Source organism: Phocoena sinus, chromosome 9, assembly GCF_008692025.1.
Source record: "Phocoena sinus isolate mPhoSin1 chromosome 9, mPhoSin1.pri, whole genome shotgun sequence".
Classification (NCBI taxonomy): domain Eukaryota; kingdom Metazoa; phylum Chordata; class Mammalia; order Artiodactyla; family Phocoenidae; genus Phocoena; species Phocoena sinus.
In genome coordinates, this window is record NC_045771.1 from 5,864,694 (window position 1) to 5,879,015 (window position 14,322).

Below are 14,322 nucleotides of genomic sequence, written 5' to 3' on the forward strand. Positions count from 1 at the left end.
ACGGACCGGGGGTGGCGGGAGTGCGGGACAAGGGTGGGGCGGGGTTGGGGCGAGGACGCTGGCTGGAGGCTGGAGGAAGATGTGGGCGGGCAGAGGGAAGGGCGAGAAGGAGCTGGGGGGAAGACCCCACCCCGGACGTGCTGTGGGGCGGGGGCGGGGGCGGGGCTGGCGGGAAGACTCGGGCGGCTAGCTGCTGCGGGCCTCAGCCGGGAGCTGGGGAAACCGCCGGCCTAGCCTCTGAGGGTTGAGGAACTGTCAGGGCGGGACTGCTGGCCCGGCCCGGTTTGCCTGACTTCAGAGGAAATGGAGCCTGGCTTCGTTTCTCCAGAAACCTCGAAAGAGGCCAGAGCACCTGGCAGGAAGTCCCTTTTTCTCCCCCGAGGGAGAGTCTGGACCTTCTGCAGCTGGGTCCGCCCCCCCCACCCCGCCAGGCTGGGCCAGATTTGATGTTCCCCCTAAAGTCTGGCTTTTCATCCCGCCGTCCATCACCCCGCCGGGGCCTCCCCTCGGTGAACTTCCCAGTCCCTTGCCCTCGCGCCTCTCCGCTCATTGCTGGCCCTCCTGACCCGGTCCCCACACGCTGTCGGCGACGAGATCTGTGGAGATCCGCCTGCTGCCGAAGTGCTCTGCCGTCGGATGTGGTCAATACACGTAAACCTCTGCGCGGCCGATGTCGGATGTCTAGGTGAGGAAATAAGACCAGGGTGCACAGGGGCTTCCCTGGCGGTCCAGGGGGTTAGGACTCTGCGCTTCCAGTGCAGGGGGTGCGGGTTCCATCCCTGGTCGGGAAACTAAGATCCCACGTGGTGCGGCCAAAAAGCAAAAAACAAAAATACAAGGGTGCATAAAATCTTGAGGGCATTGTGTGAAATGCTCAGAGGTCGAGAGCAGAGCCTGGGTGGTTGAGCACAGGTCCTGGCCAAGCTTTGAGAGATGGTTACACCCTCTCTTGGCAGGACCCAGGAATGGAAGCTAGAGTCCGTCTCAGACCCCAGAAAGTTTACTCCGGTGAGGCTGTTGGCCCTTACATTGCGAATCCCAAGGCCCTTCCTTGGACCCGCTCTAGCACTGCCGAGGGCTGGGGCTTGAGAGCTTGGGCCCGGTACCCGGCAGCCGGTTCCAGCCCTGGGTACCTGGGCAAGCTACCTGGCCCCCACCTCACCCGGGACAACAGTACTGCTGCCCGCTGGGGCACCGTGGAGAAACTGTGCGCTAGGATCTGGTCCTCTCACTACACCGGGACAATCCCCAGGACACGAGTAGCCCCTGCATCACCTTTCCCAAAATGGATGTGTTGGGTCTAGAATCACACCAGGAGCCGCGGATGGTCTGAAAGAGGCTTTGCACACGCTCTGACACCCTCCACCAGGAGAGGGAAACACGACCCCCCCCCTCCTGGTGCCCTCCCATTCTCTGGGGAAGCCTCGGGTGGGATGTGCGCCTAAATCCATCTTCGGGCAGAGAAACGTGTTCCCAAAGGTGCCGTGTGTGCCAGTGTTCCTGGCCCCCACCGGGAGGACTCTGCACACACCATGCGAGCAACATCCCTTCCCTTTTTTCCTCCACTGACCTGCAGGCGTTGCCCACGGCCCTGACAGGGCATAGGAAGCAGGCAGGTGTCTGTGTCTTTCCAAACAAGAGTCTCCTACCTCCGTAGCCTCCTTTGAGTACACAAACACTTAGGAAAGCTTTGAAATTAAAGTTCTTTACCTTGGGCCAAATCGACTTCTTAGTCAAGGCGAAAGACAAATGGCAAAACGGGGGAAAATATTGCCAGTTCACATCAGAGACAAATCTCTTTAGTACATAAAGAACTCTCACAATTTGATAAGAAAAAGACCAAAATAGAAAACTGGGCAAAAGCTACTAAAATATGATTCACTGAAAAGGAAATATAAATGGTTTGTAAGCATACAAAAAATTACTCATCTCATTCATGATGAGATACTAAATATAAAACTACACCAAAATACCACTTTTTACCTCTCAGACTGAAAAAAAATTGGATACCATGCTATGATAACAAGGCTATGTGGAAATAGGCACCCTCATACCTTACTTGTGGAAGGTTAAATTGGTCCAACTCTTAAGAGGGCGATATAGCAGTATATCTCAAGATGAAAGTGCATAATTCAACTTTTATGGTTCTTACTGTATTTTATTAATCTGCCTCTTTTCTGTTGTTCTTACATTTAGTGGCTTCAACTGCAATTTCTTGAGATGAAGAATTCTTCTTAATTTGTGTATGTGTTTTGGTTGCTGTGGATTTTGTGGTGATAGAGAATCAGGGGACTTCTGCATAATTGATCCTACTTCCGGTGGAGTAAAACCAGAAAATCCTTAAACATCCTTTGCATGACAGTGAAATTTAATGCTAAATGTTACCAATTCTTGCTAGAAAAAATGAAAAGAAATAGGAAGTTTTGGCAGTTCAGCTTTATTTATAGTTGCTTGGATCAGAACAATATACGTGCAGTGGGTTAAGTTGTGTGGTAAACTAATTTTTTTATAGATGGAGAAATGGATTTAAAAAGAAAATAACTTCATTCTTGATTTTTCTATTTATAAGTGGGAATTTCCGAGGAGGGGTTATAAACTAGAATTTTGGGGGGAATTTGAATGATGATTCATACTTTCAGTCTGATAAGTTTTCAGTCTCACTGATATTAGGAGATATGGTCATTTTATTCAGCATCTTGGCTGGATGAGAGGAATGTGGAAGGAACAGAGAAAACAAGCAGGTGGAGGGGGAGGTTTGTTCCCATCTGATTGGGAATACATAATTTCATTCACCCTTGAAAATGATCGAAGCTGAAAGAAGTTATGAAGATATCAGATGAGAGTTACTCCGAGGCTCAGGAAACATGGGCTGGGAGGATAGATGTCAGGTACTATCAGAAAGGACCTGACCTGCTCACCTGTGACTCGGGTAGAATCATTCTAGAAGCATTTAGCCCTCATGTTCTGTGTCCTGGTTTTGAATCTCTGACATATCCTGGCCCCAGATGTTTAACACAAGTACCCCATTCATCTGTCTCCCAAAAGATGCGTACGTAGGCAATGTGCTAACTTTGAAAAATAAAATAAAATAAGGGCAGAGATGATGAAGTAAATTAAACCATGGTATCAATACTATTGAATTAAGTTCTGGGTAATCTGTGTTCTACTGTTTAATCCATTTTTAAAGTTAAAAAGAATTCTATATACATTTGTTTTGTGATTTAAATTTAGGGATGAATTAAAACTAAGGTGACTATGGAGGCAAGAAAGTAGCTAATCATTGCTGTAGGCTTACAGTTTGAGAAACTTCTGTGGAATGCTAGAATACTTTTTTTAAAATTTAATTCCTTATAAATCACATATTATGCAAGACAATTAAAAATAAAGTCAGAGGGGGACTTCCCTGGCGGTCCAGTGGTTAAAACCCTGTCTTCTGTTGTGTCTAATATACTGAATTCATAATTTTATTTAATGTACTTTTTAGCTCTAGGGCTTCCATTTGATTTATTTTTCCAGATTTCAATACTCAAGTAAAATTCTCCATCTTTTCCTCTATTTTCTTGAACATGTTAACCGTAGTAATTTTAAAGTCAGGTAACTTCAGTATCTGGATTAACTGTGGATCTGTTTCTATTGTCTGTTCTCTCTGGTTTTTCATATATCCAGTAATTTTTTATTAGATGCCAAATTTTTTTTTTATAAATTTGTTTTATTTATTTTTGGCTGTGTTGGGTCTTCGTTCCTGTGTGTGGGCTTTCTCTAGTTGCAGCGAGCGGGGGCTACTCTTCGTTGCGGTGCGCGGGCTTCTCATTGCGGTGGCTTCTCTTGTTGCAGAGCACGGGCTCTAGGCACGCGGGCTTCCGTGGCTGTGGCATGCGGGCTCAGTAGCTGTGGCTTGCGGGCTCTACAGCGTAGGCTCAGTAGCTGTGGCGCATGGGTTTAGTTGCTCCGCGGCATGTGGGATCTTCCTGGACCAGGGCTCAAACCCGTGTCCCCTGCATTGGCAGGCAGATTCTTAACCACTGCGCCACCAGGGAAGTCCCTAGATGTCAAATTTTGCTTGTAAAAAGTTGTAGAGGCTTCAAATGTTATTATCCTCCAGGGAGGGTTTACCCCTTCCTCCACGAGACCAATGAGAAGAGTAGCCAATCTTGTACTGAGTCACAGCTGCATTGAGATCCTGGTAGGGCTCAGTCTACCTCTGTGTCTCCAACTTCCACCTGGGAGCCTGGAGTTTGCTCTGCAGCGACCCACCCCATCAGCACCCCAGCAGGTCTCAAATGCAAATCTTCACCTTGCAAGTCTATCAAAAGCTTCCTCGGCTTTTCAGAGGCTTTCCACTTAAATTTCAGTTTCTTGAAATACAGAGTTGCCCAGAATCTGGCACATGTCCTTGGAATTCCCCACTCGGTCTCCTACAAAAGCTCTGCTGTTTGCCTGTCCCCAGCAGTTGCCCTCTGCGGATTCAAAGTCTGGATCCTCAGCCTCATACCTGTGTCCAGAATTGGCAGATGCCCTCAGGGTAAATAAAAGTGGCTGCAGACATTTGCTCACCCTCTGGGGTTCTCTGCTCCCTGGAGTCTTTTTGTTTTTTTTTTTTTTAATTTATTTTATTTATTTATTTTTGGCTGCGTTGGGTCTTCGTTGCTGCACGCGGGCTTTCTCTAGTTGTGGCGAGCGGGGGCTACTCTTTGTTGAGGTGTGCAGGCTTCTCATTGCAGTGGCTTCTCTTGTTGAGGAGCATGGGCTCTAGGTGCGCGGGCTTTAGTAGTTGTGGCACGCATGTTCAGTAGTTGTGGCTCGTGGGCTCTAGAGCGCAGGCTCAGTAGTTATGGCGCATGGGCTTTGTTGCTCCGCGGCATGTGAGATCTTCCCAGAGCAGGGATCGAACCCGTGTCCCCTGCATTGGCAGGTGGATTCTTAACCACTGCGCCACCAGGCAAGACCCTGCTTTCTGGAGTCTTAACTCCTCCAGTTCTTGTCTCTTCAGCAGCTCTTCACTGCCTTCAAAGAGATGGATTCTGACGTTTCTTTCTGGCTTTTCTAGTTGTTAGGGGGAACGTTGGTCTGCTGCAAGCTGCTTTATAACCCCTGAGAGTGGACATTCAATTTATTGATGGACCACTATGTAAATTAAAAAGTAAAAGTGATGGGACTTCCCTGGTGCGTTTAGCAGAAACCAACAATTATTACTTAAGAAAATAGGGGTTTATTTTTCTCCCTTCAGAGGAGTCCAGAGGTCTGTAGTCCAGAGCTGATACCATCACTGAAGGTTATTTTAATCTTCCTTCTGGAGAAAAACATTTGTATTTTGATGGAAAAGTACCCATTATCTGTTAACACAGCCTTCCACCTGATCAGACCCAGGAAGCTATTTCACAACTCTAACTAACTGTAGGTAACTAATAGCAATGCAGAATTCCTGTTTGTAACTAAGCAGATTCTGCCCTTTCAGGTAAAGGTTCAAGTGTCTTCCCTCCTACCCTGTGGAAAGCCAGTTTTACCTCCATTTTCCATTCATTTCAACATTCCTTTACTCCATACGAATTTGTGCTTCTGGGCACCTTATAACATCTGCCTAGTTCCCTCATAAGTTCAATAAAATGTTTAACATACGTTCTTTTTTTTTTTTTTTTTTTTGCGTTACACGGGCCTCTCACCGCTGTGGCCTCTCCCGTTGCGGAGCACAGGCTCCGGACGCGCAGGCTCAGCGGCCATGGCTCACGGGCCCAGCCGCTCCGCGGCACAAGGGATCCCCCCGGACCGGGGCACGAACCCGCGTCCCCCGCATCGGCAGTTGGACCCCCAACAACTGCGCCACCAGGGAAGCCCCATATGTTCATTTTTATATCTGAATGTGAGGCCTGATTTTACTTTTTTTCTGAAACTTACCTTTTTAACACTTTTTTATGCCATCAACAAAGGGATGTCAGCTGTACCTCCAGGCATTGTGTTTGTGGTCCAGATGAGAATAAGGGGGAAGGGCTAAGAATGAAAAGTAGGTCAACTCTGTCCATTTTTATCTGGAAAACCGTAGCTTGTCCAGAAGCCCCACCCCCTAAACTTCCTCTCACTTCTGACTTATTAGGAAAAAAATGTCACCTCGTCACTACTAGTTGCAAGGCATGACGGGAAATTACTGCTCACCCCCCCACCACCAAAAAAAAAAAACAATACCTGGTAATCGATTAGCAAGGAAGAAGGAGAGAATGGACATTGAGTAGACAGCCAGCAGCATCTGGGTCAACAAAAACTCATTTAGGCAAAGCTTAAGGTTGATGACATCCATCTCTTGATGTTTCCCACTTTCCCTTTCTTCCCTATCTGCCTCCTCACCCCCACCCATGCCCATTTATCTCACAAGCACTAATTACCAAGCTGTTCCAGCCTATTAAGGGATTCATCCCAATGTATCAGACACTTAGTGTGTTACCTCAAAGGGGGGATGAAATAGCAGCCAGTAATGGAATTACTGTAAAGAGCGTGTCAGTAATGGAATTGCTGTAATCAGGGGTGGTCTTGTGAGGCAGTCTTTGCTGGGAGCGTCTTCCCCATGCTTCCTACGACACTGGCCAATGCCTGTGTTACCTGCACAGGCGGCCTAGCCTAAGGCAACCAATCCCAATATCCGGAAGATCCTAGGAATACTATTTAACAATTTTTTTCTTGTTTTTTCATTTCAAAAAATTTTAAATAAAAAATTATTTTTAATTTTAAATAATAAAGTGAGAGAGGAAAAAATACAGATCCTTCAATGTTTCATTATCTAAAATATAACCATTATTAACATTTCAATGTAAAATTTCCAATGTTTTCTTTCTAATAAGAGCTTTACTTAGATATAATCATCAATCCACATGTAAAATTTTTCATCCTTCTAAAAATTAATATATCTTAAGAGTTTTTATTATTATTTCATACCTTCATCAATTAATTTCAGCAGCTACCTGACATCTCACCAAGTGGACATGCCAATCCATTGTTTCCTGTTGATTTATGTGTGTTTTAGCTAGATGCAGACTTGCCTGCTGGAACAGAGACTCAAAATAACAAAGGGAGGAATTCCCTGGCGGTCCAGTGGTTAGGACGCAGTGCTTTCGCTGCCGGGGCCCAGGTTCGATCCCTGGTCAGAGAACTAAGATCCTGCAAGCCATGTGGCATGGCCAACAAACAAAGGGAAATTTGAATTTACAGTTTTCTTATCCAAACAGACCAGCTCTAGTATGGTGGCTCCGCAGCGCAGACAAAGAGGCTTTTTCCATCTCATTGCTCTGCCATCCCCAGGGTGCTGCCCACATCAGCACAGTCCCAGGTGGCTCACGACTACATCCACCTTCTAGGCAGAGGGTAGGGGAGCCTCAGTCAGAAGCCACATCCTCACTTTTGCTTGTATCTCCATTGGCCAGCACTTAGTCACATGGTCACCTGGGTGCAAGGGAGGCTGGGAAATGTAGTCATAAATTTTGACAGCCATGTGCTGACCTAGGTCAGGGATTCCATCATAATTACAGAGCAAGGGAACTGGATATTGATTGCAGACAACTAGTGGCGAGGTTGTTTCTAATGATTCACTATTCACAGTGTTGAAGCTCATCTTTGATGTAAAGCTTTTTCTATACTTAGGGGTTTTGTTGTGGTTGTTGGTTGCTCTGTTTTGTTTTGTTCAGTGACATTCCCAGAAGTAGAATGAGTAGATAAAAGGGTACAGATCTTAGACTCTCCATACTTACTGATACATTCTCTTTACTCCCTCACCAGAATTGGATACTATAATTTTTTGTTGAATAAATTTGACATATAACATTGTGTACAGGAGGTTACACTGACATTTATATATTGTAATATGATTGCCATTGTCACAATATTCTCACATTACATAATTATCGTACAATACTCTTGTCTGTATTCACTATACTGTGCATTAGATCCCTGTGGCTTATTTACTACTCGTTGAAAGTTTATAAGATACTATAGTATTTTTTTAATCTGCCTTTTTCAAGGGAAAAAGAAGGAGCAGGGAGAGGAGGAGAGCTGAAGAGGAGGAAGGAGATATTTTGGGGCTCTTGTGATGTTAGTATGTGTTTCATACTAGCAGGGCCAACACCTTCTGGTGTTTGCTTACTGGCTATATTTTCTTTTTTCTTTTTTTTTTCTCGGGGCTCTAACTGTCGTGGCCTCTCCTGTTGCGGAGCACAGGCTCCGGACGCGCAAGCCCAGTGGCCATGGCTCACGGGCCCAACCGCTCCGCGGCATGTGGGATCTTCCCGGACCGGGGCACGAACCCGTGTCCCCTGCATTGGCAGGCGGACTCTCAACACCTGCGCCACCAGGGAAGCCCTATGTTTTCTTTTTTATGAAACCATTTGCTAGTGTCTGCATTAGACCCTGTGAGGTCAAGGATCAGACTCACTCAGGAACCTCAAATAATGGAGGATTTACTGTAATGGTTCACATGGGAGTGTAGGAAGAGCCGAAGCTTCAGCCTCGTGGGGCCTCGTGGTAACACAGCTGGACTCCGTGGAAACTAGATTATAATTCTTGACTAGAAGGATCTGGGGCAGCCCCAAGATTTACAGGATTGATTGATTTACTGCCTTCTTAGCAACAGGAGTTTGTTTACCTGTTCAGGTGTGTCTCTGCTTCTCCTGGTTGTGCCATCCACCGGCTTCCTCACCCTTGCTGGGAAGCCCCCCCACCTACCTGCTGCATTAGCAGGTGCAAGTCTGGTATAATCAGCACTGTTACTGGGGAGACCCAAAGCACAAGGCAGGCTCAGCCCAGTGTCTCTGGGTTTATTAAAACACATCCAGAAAGGTATCTTTAAGTTTTGTTATATCACAAGTCACACTATAGAGACTGTTCAGATTATTTATAATTGTACCATTGCCTGGTTCAAAAGCTAAGTGAAAAAGAAAAGGGAACAAGAACTTACTTGGACTTATTTTACCAAACTTTGCAGTGTCCCTCGAGCTGCAGACCAGGGAAGGTAGGTACACCCCACCACTTTCTTTTAGCCAAAATAATTTTGAAGTAATGTTAACCAATTCATAAATGTTAGCCATATTTAATAAAACTTCCTCTATACCTTCTACTCTGTAAATAATTAATAATAATAATAATAGAATGATAGTTAACATTTATTTAGTATTCCCTATGCACCAGGAGCTATTCTAAACACATTGCACGTGTTAATCATTTAATCCTTGTAAGAACTCGATGAGATAAGCACCATTAGTACCTCCGTTTTCCAGATGAGGAAGTGAGGCACAGAGATCTTAAGTAACTTGGCCAAGATCGCCCAGCTACTAAGAGGCAGAGAAGGATTTGAATCCAGTAGTCTGGCTCCAGAGCCCGTGTTCTTCACCACGCATGCTTACTCATTGTTTTTACTGCTTCCTTGTTCCTCTGTTTGTTTTTACTGTTTGTTGAACACATGTGGTTGAATTTATACAAGTTAGTTTCTTATGCATGTGACTCTAGTAAGGAAAAACTGGAACTAAACTAAATGTCCATCAATACACAACGTTAAATGAATGATAGTATGTCCTTATTATAAACACGATGCAGCCACTAAGAAGAATGAGGTAGATCTATATGCATGTAGAACGTGGGAAGGTGTAAAACTTAAGAAGCAAGTTACAGAACAATGTGTCTAGCATAGTCCCATTAAAAACCCGGTGTATGTGTGTATGTGCATTTACAGATGCATGTATATTTACCTCTAAGAACATTGAAAACAGCTTGGAAAGATCTCACCAAGAGGGATTGAGAAGGGAGCGAATAGGGCCTTTCACTTTTACTCTTTATACCTCAGAACTGTTTTAATTTTGACAACAAGCACGTATTACTTCTTTGAGGGAAGAGAGACTTGATCTTAAATTTCTCTTTCTCCTATCAGTGCCTAGCACAGCAGATGCCTAGTAAATATATACTAATTTATAATAATTCCCTAGGAACACTTATTAGAAGTTTCTGTTCTCTGATTACTCCATAAATTTCAAGATGAATCTATTCTGGACACATTACACGAGCACAGACATACACATTGTCTTTGCTAGGAACCATACATGCCCTTCCCATAATATGAAGAGAGTGTCAGACCAGAAGGGACCGCCTCTCCTGGAGCGGGTCTGACCAAGAGGGACACCCCCTTAGTCCAAAGAGGCTGCAGTGTGGGAGGTGAGCCAGGCAGGAGATGCAACCAGACTGGAGAGGCTGCTGGAAGAAGGCAGGTCCCGGGATGCTCAGAGCACAGAGCACAGGGACTTTTGTACTAGGGAAGGTCCTGCAGGGTCCTGCTTGGCTTCAGTCACCCCTTTTCTTTGATACTCCTCAGTCCTGAAAGGGAAGAAGGGTGGGACAACAAAGGGAATAAAGTTTCGGATAGAGATTAGTCATAAACTTAGTAAGGGAACTCGGTTTTAGGGGGACTCAGTTTCAACAAGGGGATTAGCCTGTGGCAGGAGGAAGCCCCCCAAGTAAGACAGTGCGGTTAGAGGAGAGAGAGAACAAAGGAAGCATGATGTCAGACAAGGTTGGAGGGATGAGCCAGCCTCGTGGGGCCCAGCATGACTGCCCCTTGGGAGCAAGAATCCACTGAAATGGTGAGAACCAGTGTGCATGGTAGGACTGCAGAAGAACAGCCCAAACCAAGACATAGCTAGAGATTGGACCTTCCAGGGGTTGTAAGGGATGGGCTGCAGGAAGTGGGCAGGACAGAGGGGTCAAGGTCACTCCCACGTTTCTGGCTGGGTGGACAGCAGTACCAGTCACTGAATGGGAATGGGAGGCCCTGGAAGAGAACTGGCCTGTTTCATTTCTGTTTTTTGTTTTTAGGAGGGAGAGGTTTGGAAGGACTCAAAAGTTCAGTTTTGGAGATATTAAATTTAAGTTTGGAAACGTCTTTGAGATGGGCAAGAGGGATGTCTGGGAAGAATATGACTAAAAGAGGAGAGATCTTGGCTAGAGATATAACTATGAGACATCTGTGCTCGCACACAGAAATCGAAGGCATAAGCGTGGATGCGTAAGAAAGCACAAGGCTCAGAGCACAGAGATGAAACGTGGTGCAGGGGACTTGTCAGCGGCTCAGAGCTCTGACAATGATGGGTCCACCTTCTGCAGAAATAATGAGAATGAGAAACTGCTCCAGCAAATGTGCCAGCCTGAGTGGTCACCAAGAAGAAAACTCTAGTGAGTGCGGAGCAGGAACTAATTTATGCAGTGAGGATGTGTAGAGGAAGCACAGGTGTCAAAACAGAAATGAGATTCGGGCAAAAGCTAGATACCTGCACAGACATCCCCAGGAACCAACAGGCAGAAGGTGCTTTGGTGGCCGCTGAGCTAAACCTTACCCAGAAAAGTGGGTTTGAGTATTTTGTCAGCTTTTTTCTTTGCACACCGTGAAATTACTGAGTGCAGCACGCACTGACTGTATGGTGGGAAGTATCGATATCTCCTCTTCACTTCGGAGGGGTGCCACAGGCTGACAGCATAAGTGCCCAGGGAAGATGATGCTGACACCACAGGAGCACGCAGAACCAAGGAAGGACGCGAGAACTGATTGTATCATCAGCTGATAGACCATTACAAAGAATTGCTAATGATGGATCATGGCATGATTTCTTTTTCTTTAAATTAATTTTTATTGGAGTATAGTTGCTTTACAATGTTATGTTAGTTTCTTGCTGATCACTGCATGATTTCTGGCTTGTAACTCGAGTCCAAAAACTTTTGCGGCATTGCTGTAAAAATACCCTTCCTTTCTCTTGTACTTATCTATGTGGAAGTTTCTCAGCACCAGCACCTATAACAATAAAAAAAGGAACTGATCTGATGTTAATGTATCTTATTCCAGTAGAGAGAGAAATAAACTGATTGGGAGAGAAAAACAACCTCATTAAGAGATGCATTTCCAATAAAAATTTACTTTTTTATGTTTAACAATTATTTACCAAAATTAGCAACCCATATATATTGCTTTAATCAAATACATGTTACTAATAATGGCAATGGTAACCCTAACCAGAAGAAACTTTTCAGTACTTAAAGACTTCTGATCATGCGATATAAACTTTCCTTAAATTTTAATTTATATTTATGTTGCTGAGAAACCTGATAGGAATAATTCATAAAAGACTTCCAAACATAGCATGTATTACACTAGGATAAAGTTAGATGTGGGAAGTGGTTGGAAAGACAAGTTTAGGAAGAAAAAGGAACAGTTAAAGAAGAACTTATATATTTTTATTTTATTTATTTATTTACTTTTCTTTTTCTAAATCCCAAGCTCCTAATTTATCCCTCACCCTTTTCCCCTCTGATAACCGTAAGCTTGTTGTCTATGTCTATGAGTCTGTTTCTTCTGTTTTGTAAATAAGTTCATTTGTATCATTTTTTTACATTCCACATTTAAGTGATATCATGTGATATTTGTCTTTCTCTGACTTACTTCACTTAGTATGATAACGTCTAGATCCATCCATGTTGCTGCAAACAGCATCATTTCATTCTTTTTAATGGCCGAGTAATATTTCATTGTGTATATATACCACATCTTCTTTATCCATTCATCTGTTGGTGGACATTTAGGTTGCTTCCATGTCTTGGCTATTGTAAATAGTCCTGCTATGAACATTGGGGTGCATGTATCTTTTCGAATTAGAGTTTTCATCTTTTCTAGATATTTGCCCAGGAGTGGGATTGCTGGATTATATGGTAAGCCTATTTTTAGTTTTTTAAGGAACCCCTATAATGTTCCCCACAGTGGCTGCACCAATTTACATTCCCACCAACAGTGTAGGAAGGTTCCCTTTTCTCCACACCCTCTCCAGCATTTATTATTTGTAGACTTTTTGGTGATGGTCATTCTGACTGGTGTGAGGTGATACTTCATTGTAGTTTTGATTTGCATTTCTCTAATAATTAGCAATGTTGAGCATATTTTCATGTGCCTGTTGGCCATCTGGGGGTCTTCTTTAGAGAAAAGTCTATTTAGGTCTTATGTCCATTGGGTAGTTTGCATTTCTTGATGTTGAGCTGTATGAGCTGTTTGTATATTTTGAAAATTAAGCCCTTGTCTGTCGCATCGTAAGTATTTTCTCCCATTCCGTTGGTTGTCTTTTTGCTTTGTTTATGGTTTCCTTTGCTGTGCAAAAGCTTGTAAGTTTGATTAGGTCCCATTTACTTATTTTTGCTTTTATTTCTTTTGTCCTGGGAAACTGATGATTTATGTCAGAGAATGTTTTGTCTATGCTCTCTTCTGTGAGTTTTATGGTGTCATGTCTTATATTTAAGTCTTTAAGCTATTTTGGTTTTATTTTTGAGCGTGGTGTGAGGGAGTGTTCTAACTTCATTGATTTACATGCAGCTGTCCAGCTTTCCCACTGCCACTTACTGAAGACACTGTCTTTTCTCCATTGTATATTCTGGCCTCCTTTGTCAAAGATGAATTGACCAAAGATGTGTGTTTATGTATTTTTAAGTGGTGGGTATCAAATTGCTATGGTATTTAGATATCACTGCATGTATAGCCAAGAGTCACATAAGTTTTATTTTAAAATATGTTAATAGCTGCACTAAATTTGGAGTTGCATCCTTTTAAGCTTGTGATGGAAAATTTTAGGTGGAAGATTGAAAATTGTGAGGGGTAACTTTGAAGACAGCACCTTGCCACATTTTGGAATCATCCCGAGTTTAGGGCTCTCTCTGTGGCGAGATTCAGAACCTGAGTCTGTCATCAAGCAAGAACGAAAAGTGCCATGTTCTGAAAGCCACACCCTCCCTGGTGTATTTTCTGGGATCATCTCTATAAATCATAAGCCAAGTAGGATTCAGTCCACCTGTTCGTACTGGACCATCACATCTTATCTCCACCTTGGTTCCCCTCCCCTCAAAAGCAGGAAAAGATTTCACTCCTCTACCTAAGCTCGGAATCAATCAGGAGGGCAAAAAAGCAAGACAGTATAGTACCCTACACACCTCACCAAGCGGGTTGCTTGATGATCTTCCATTAATTTGCCACAGGTTTATTGAGTACCTACTATGTGCAGGCGTGATACTCAGTAATCTACTGTTAGGTTGCCGTCCACTAGTAGAATCTGCCCTCTACTTCTCTTTTTAAAAGCTTAAAGAAGCACTTAGATAAAAGAGGGACCCAGCAATAACTAACAACCATAGGTTTTCACCATAAAAAGAAAACAATTAAGATGATCCACGAACATTTAAAGAGATGTTCAACCCCTCTAGTAATTAAACACAAATTGACCACAATAAGAAATCACTTGGGGCTTCCCTGGTGGCGCAGTGGTTGAGAGTCCGCCT

At 44.0% G+C, this 14,322-nt stretch overlaps 1 long non-coding RNA gene across 2 annotated transcripts in view; it reads left to right on the forward strand.

The window, feature by feature from the left end:
* The first annotated feature begins 183 nt into the window (after positions 1–183).
* LOC116759775 overlaps positions 184–14,322 on the forward strand; it is a 34,238-nt gene continuing 20,099 nt past the window's right edge. For both annotated transcript variants that reach the window (XR_004351540.1, XR_004351539.1), the window contains exon 1: positions 184–685. This is a non-coding gene — a long non-coding RNA (uncharacterized LOC116759775). The remainder of the gene's footprint in view (positions 686–14,322) is intronic.